Below are 7,728 nucleotides of genomic sequence, written 5' to 3' on the forward strand. Positions count from 1 at the left end.
TGTGAAAATTATTTTAAGAATAGAATAATTTTTGCACCAACTCTGAATTGTGTCACTGATGCAACTGTGTGTGTGTGTTGAAGATGAAAATATAGAATTTGAGTTAGATGCTTTTTCACTAGAGATTCTAAATAAAATAAATTGTTTAGGTCTACTATCACACAAGTTGATCGTGAAGGTTGGCGCTCCAGTTATGTTGTTGTGGAATATAGACTAAACTAATGGTTTGTACAATGAAACAAGAATGCAAGTTAGAAGAATGAGAAACCATGTAATAGAATGTAAGACTTTAACCTGTAACAAAGTTAGAAATATTGTTCTTATCCCAAGACTGAATCTAATTCCAAATAACGAAATATTATCGGTAAGGTTTCAAAGAAGATAATTTTCAATTATTATGTCATTTGCAATGATAATAAATAAGTCTCAAGAACAAACTTTATCAAAAGTTGGAATATACTTTTTAAGGCCAGTTTTCACCCATGGTCAATTGTATGTTGTGTTATCAAGAATAAAGAGTAAAGATGGTTTGCGAATGTTGTTGCAAGATTATAGACATTTGGAAGATAACTGCACGATGAATGTGGTATATAGAGAAGTTTTTTAGAGTTTATAATGAAAAGGTAATTTCTAAATCTCTTAATCAAATTTATTAAAATTTAATACTATTAATTAAAAAAATTGACAAATTATATGTGCTAATGGGTAATACATTCTTATTTTACATTTATAGCTTGAGAATATTAAAATTATGTTAATCATATAATTTTATATACTAACATTGATATAATATTGTTTTAGGTATATGTTTTGCAGACATCAGAGAAGAGTGTTGAGTTGTTTTTTAGTGGTTTTAATTTATTTATTATTTATTAGAGAACTTTGTGCATTAAAATTCTCTAATAATTTGTTGTTTATTTTGAATTGATTCTGATATATTTTTACTTCATAGTAAAATAACATATAAAAATTTGTTGATGGGTTTAAATATTACTAAGTTATTTATGGTCATATTGAGTATATATGTTTGATTTATTGAAGAAAGTAGATTACTAAAATCGATTAATAATTATTTTAGAGATAATACACTTAACACTAGATTAAGAAAAAACGAACAATGCATAACATGTTACTTTTTTATTAATCAAATTATTATAATTCAAATTAATTTTAATAAAACAATTTAAAATTATAATTTCAATCTTATCACATGCATGACACGGGTTATTATACTTGTTTCTCTCTAATTTTAGTTTATAATATTGTTTTAGTTTAGTTTTATTTATATTTTCTTGTTCCTCTATCTTAGTTCATTAACTCTTTCTTGTTAGTTATTGTTTACATTATTTTAGTCTATGAACTCTTGTTGAATTTGTAATTTTCCTTTAATGAATTTGATATTTTATTTTTTTTGTTACTTATTGAAATTGTTATTATTATTTTCTTGAATTGAGTAGTTGTAGATTTTACTAATTTTTGTAATTTATAAAATTTCATGATTATGCATTTTACGTGTTTGATAAAATGCTTGACTTAGTTATAAATTCTTGGCTTGAGTTGGAAATTTGGGTGAACTTGAGTCATTGAGGTCCGATATTGATTGGTAATTAGGGGTGGAAATAGGCCAGGCCAGGCCAGGTTTTGCTCTTAACAGGCCTAGCCTGTCATACAGTTAATTGGCCTGAGCCTGGCCTGCAGCCTGTTATAGGCTCTTTATATAGTACTAGGTCTGGCCTGTTATTCAGTTTGGCCTGGCCTGAAACCTGTTAAAAGGTCTGATAATTTTTTTTTTACAAAAATAAAAATATTATTTAAAAAATTATTTTTTAATAAAAATATTTATATGTAATATATTATATATTTAATATTTATAAAATATTTTAAACTTTTAACGTATTTAAAATATACAAAAATATTTATAATAAAATATAATAGATTTAAAATATCTCATAATTTTGTTAATAATAAATTATTATTTATATATTTAATTATATTTTAACAGGCCCAGGCAGGCCTGACAGGCCAATAAGGCTAATTAGTGAGTCTGGACCTGACCTATTAACATATTAAGATTTTTAAAAGAGCCTGGACATGTGCCTATTTTATAACAGGGCAGGCCAGGCCAGGCCAAACACAGGCCAGACTATAGGCCCCTGGCAGGCCGCCTGGCCTTTTTCCACCCCTATTGGTAATTTAGGATTGTTAATTAACCTTGTTTTCATTAACACTAATCTTTTACTAATTCAATTAATAAGTTGGTTAGGACTTATGAATTATGATTAATTATACCTACTTGACTTCCTTAATGTGTAGATGTTGACGAAGTGGGATTAACTCTTCATAATTATCATGTTTGTTGTCAGTAAAAAAGATAGTGATTTTTAACCCTCAACCTAGCCAATATTCTTTTAGCATTTGAATTTACTTTCTTTTACTAGTTAATTGTCTTAATTGCCCCTAGTTTAATTTCTTGCTTGTTTGTTCGAGTTCTTGTTATTTAAATTCTCGTTACTTGCAATCAAAACCCTAATTTTCCTCATAGCCAATAACATGCACTCTATTGTGATTCCAAGAGAGAACGATCCGGAATTAAACTCCTAGTTATTTATTTTAAAATTTGTGACAATTTTTACCAAACTTTGAAGAGCGTTGAATTCCGGTTTAGAGTTACACCGAAATTGAGCTTTTAAACTTGTGAAATTCTAAACTGGTGTTTAGCACTTTCATAAAGTTTTTGGCGCTGTTGTCAGAAAATTGCAATGTGTGCTTGTTATTGTAAATACATGAATAACTTTTTTTTGTTTGATTCCTTGTTTTGTTAGTAGTTAGAAGTTTATTTTTCTTTGCTTTTTGATATCCTTTATTTCTATTTCTATTAATTATCTTCCTTGTGGCTTTGAGTATGATTGTGACAGATTTGTAAAAAATAGCGATTTCAATGATGGAACCAAGGAATGAATTATTAATTGAGGGAGGAGGCTCACACTCAAGACCAATTTTTATGGCATCAACCTCCTCCATCCTACTTTGATTATGTTTCATCCTATAGTTCATACCAACCAAATGACTATGATGACCATTGCTATGGTTATGAACCTCAACCACCATATTTTTATGAATTTTATCCTCAACATTACCCTCAAGTCCCATTTCACTACCAAACACTTTTATGGGATCCAAATCCATATCCACCATACCACCAACCTTATGAGCCTCATAAACAACTATCCTTTGAACCGCCACCATTCTAATATCAATACTCCCATACCTCTCTTGAACCATCACCTCCATATACACAATCCTCAATGGACGAAGGTCTCCAAATATTAATCTAATAACAAAAGGAGCTTCGATCTATTTTTCAAGAACAAAAAATAATTCCAAAAGAGGCAAAGAAACTTCATGGCTACCTTAGCCGAAACCTTAACCCGCTTAGCCTCACTACATTCATGCCATAATCAAAGTATTTCCATAGACGAATATGAAGAATCAACCAAAGAGAGAGGTAGGAAAGAAAGCTTGGAACCTTAAGTGAAAGAAGAGGAGTTGTTGATGGGTGAAGCGCAACAAACGAAGGATGTTGAAGAGGAGAAAGTGAAGGATTCATTGCTAAAAGGTGAGAATATTGAGTGCATTAAATTCGACAGAGTGGTTGAAGGTTTAGGAGAAGTTGAGCAAGGAATGAGCTTCACTATTGAGAATGATTCCACACCAAATAGTGACATTAATGATCTTGTTGAACCTTCTTCCATTGGATGTGAAATCGATTTTGAGGAGGAACATGCACAACCTCCGAAACATACTTTGAGCAATGAAGATTATATGGAAAAAGTTGACGAGCAAGAGATGGAATTTGAAGAAGTCAATAATCAAGAGGTGGAGATCATCATAAAAGAGTCAAAGGGAATAGAAACAACCATGGCGCATCCATTAAAAATCTCCTTTCCTAAGTTACTATCATCCAAAATACAAGTTGAGTGGGTAAACGTCTCATTCTTTAACTTTTTTAGCTCACATCAATATGCTTTGTTAGAAATAGATGGTCAACTTAGAACTCTTCTTGGGGTGATAAGCAAGAAGGAATTGGATGTTGGGTGGCAATGTGAATCAAGGTTCACTAAGAATAACATATCAAGACTCGGAGTCCAATGGTAGTGTAAGGCTAAATTCATGGGATTTCGAATGAGGATTATGATCTTAAAGGAGAATTCAAGATTTGTGTCATCGAAATGGAAGCTTGAAGATCAACAACAAGGTGGTTGGACAACCAAGATTTGGGACCTCGAAATATATATTCACTAATAAACAATTTCGGGAGCTCATTGCTTGGTTAACAACCCTTTATGATTTTGTTTATATGACTTGGGATCCCAGAGAGCATTTGAAGTCCAAGTATCAATAGAGATTCAAAGATGAATTCAAGTATAAACCACCATGACAAGAGCCTCACCAATTGTCCAATTTAAGGACTTTAAACAAAAGTGTTAAGTAAGAGACACCCCACCATGGTAAAACCTTCCTAAACTCATCTCTTTTTATTGTTCTTTTACATATTTCTCTTAATTATTGCCATAATTTGGTAGATTTTCAATATGAATTGAATGTTTGATAGTTGAAATAGTTTTGAAAAATAAAAAAATATTGTTAATTTGGAGTTTAATTTATTTTTGTTGTGTAAATATTTAAGTTAAAAGGTCTTGTTCATGCTTAGGTTGTTTTTGTTTGAAAAAATTGTTCATAATTTTTTTAAATTTGATTATCCTTTTTTATTGGATTTATTAGAATTTTTAGTTAATTTGGAGTTGAATTTGGCTTTAGGATGTTAAAATCTTGTTTAAAAAATCCATTTTGGGATTAGTTTGCTCAAGTTAAAAAAAAAAATGAAACAGAGAGCTCGCATACGCGAGCATATGCTTCGCGAGGGAAGGGAATCAATGTGAAAAACAAGGTTTTGAAAACTGGATCGATTATCGAACATTAAACCGTTTTAGTTATTAGTTTGTTAGTTTACTGGTTCAACCGTGATCTAACTGAAAAAAACTGTTTTATAATAAAATAATAAATAAATACTCTAAAACATAATTATAGTCTAATGTAAATTTTAAAATATCTTCTAATCATAAAGTATTATATCAATTAAAATCTAATATAACATTTGATTTCATAACTATTAACAATTTATTATTTATTAGTCATTATATCACTATTGAACTCAGTAAGATAGTCACAAAAAATAAAAATAAAAATTCATTGAATTAACCAAACTAATAACAAATATTCGATCATCTACTCAACTATTTAATTGAGTTAATTTAATTCATCTATTACTTCATTAAATTAAAAACAATGAGCACAAAAGGTACAACAATACAGTAAAATTCAGAGTAGAGAAGAACGAGCACAACAATAGTGAGCAGAGCTAATCAATAATCATTTAAAGTGGTTTCTGAACAAAATATTCATCTAACAAATTTTATCTAGTGTTAATGAAGTCTTTGGCAAAAAAACCTAGATCTTGATCATCAATCATCTGTAGCAGGAAGTAAAAATAAATTCATGTCATTACCAAAGTTTTGGACATCCAAATAAATTCTTATCACTAACAAAAGCATACCAATTTTCAATTTTGTAGGAGAGGGAACAAAAACCATTTTATCAAGCTCCTAAGAAGGGTAGTTGACAAAATCATATAGTTTTTCTGCCAATGTGGTGCACAAACACAAAAGTTAAAGTACTTATAAAGCAGAGGTTATATATCACAAATATTTAATCAATAATCAATAATCAATAAATTAAAATAATAAAATTACAACACAAAATAACAGCACAACAGAATCAGAGCTAATCAATAATCAAATAATCGCTCAACAAAAATTAAACACACAAGAAATATCTAAAAATAAAATGTCAAACATAAAAATTTGTCATCAATCATCAAAATTTACCAAAACTCAATCTAAGCATAATTAAATCATAAAACAATGAATCATTAGGAGTTTAAGAGAGTTACAAACTCACAATTTAAACATAATTAAATCACAAAACAGTAAATACAAAGCAACAACAACACTTCACTTTCCAAAAAAAAGTACAAAATAGTAAATACAAAGCAATTCATCACCAGCAGGCAACAACACATCACAACCCAAAAAGTCAGAAAATAGAAAACACAAAACAGCAGCAGAGAGTTAATCAATAATCATTAATCAGATAATCATTCAACAAAAACACAAAATATTCAATAATCATTCAATGATTTCTGAACAAAGCATAAAAAAAATGAAGAACAAGTGAGCTCTAAGTCATTCACCTTCGATCGCAGAGGAGGACAAACGGCGACAGATAACAACGATAAGACGATAGAAGTTCAAGGTCGTCCTCCTCGGCGCAGCGACGACAGAGTTCTGCAACTAGTGCTTTGTGATGCGTTTAGCAGAATGGATTGGAGAGTGGAAAGTGAGCACTCTGCCAGATCGAACGAGAAGCAAGGGGCAAGAACATCAATCCGCGAAGAAAAAGGGATTCAATGACTTGGCAGCAGAAGCACAGCTGAACAGACGAAGACGACGGACACTGAGCTGACCTCGAGGAAGAATCTGCGATTAGTGAAAGCGAACAGGGGTTGGAGACTTGGAGCACGAGGGAAGCTAGATGGACTGACAGACAGACGGACGGATGGCGGTGATGTGCCACTGCTTGCGGCAGTAGTGATGGCTAGGGTTTCTTTGGCTCAATTTGTTTCTGAAAAAAAAAAGAAAAAGAAGAAAGGGGTTGGGGGAGAAGGAAGGGAGAAAGGGGTTTTCATTTTTCACCAGGATTTTTTTCTTAAATAAAATAAAAAAAATTAATAATTCCCCAAACAAGATATTTCAGCTTTATTTTCAGGAATACGATTTTTTTTTGTAATTAGGACAAGTTCGCCATATCCATCGGAGAACTTTATATAAATTATAGAGTTCGTCGTACCCCCGAACTCTATGATGAGTTCGGCACACTATATATACCACTGGGGCCATTTGCCTTTGTCCCTTTCTTTTTCAATCTCTCTTCCAAATTCACTCTGTTCCACCTTTCTTTTTGTTTTTCGACGCCCGTGAAGTTCATTATGGACGACATTCTCAGTTCCAGGTCTGTAAATAATGGGTTAGTTAGTGTTAATTTTTTTTAGCTTACTTAGAGTTATTTTTTTAGCTTATTTAGAGTTACTGATTACATGTTGGATAAAATTATTACTTATAGGTTGCATGTTAGTTAGGGTTATAGATTTACTGTTTACATGTTTTTTAGACTTACTGTTTTTATGTTAGTTAAATTTTTTTATGTTATTGTTTTTAAGTATAGTTGTTGTTTATTGATGTTAAGTAGTATAACAAAATAAATTGTTAGTTAGTTTAGTCAGAATAATTAGTTTAAGTTGTGAATCGGAATGTAGTTAGTGGAATAATTAATTAGTTATTTATTGATTAATTAGTTAGTTGATGGCATCAGTTAGCTGGGGCAAAAGTAGAATTACTAAGTTTATAAGCTATTTTGGATTTACATATTTTTTTAATAATTTACTTAATGTAAAATGAACTGAGTTCAGTGTGTGCGATTTCATTTTACTAGATTGTGTTTAAATGGAGGAGCAATTATTGGGTTATGAGGGTGAGATATACCGATTGGATCACGCAGAGCACATTGCTGGCAGGCTTGATCAAGTGATACACTTTTTTAACTAGTTTTTTA

This window comes from Arachis ipaensis, chromosome B10, assembly GCF_000816755.2.
Source record: "Arachis ipaensis cultivar K30076 chromosome B10, Araip1.1, whole genome shotgun sequence".
NCBI lineage: Eukaryota > Viridiplantae > Streptophyta > Magnoliopsida > Fabales > Fabaceae > Arachis > Arachis ipaensis.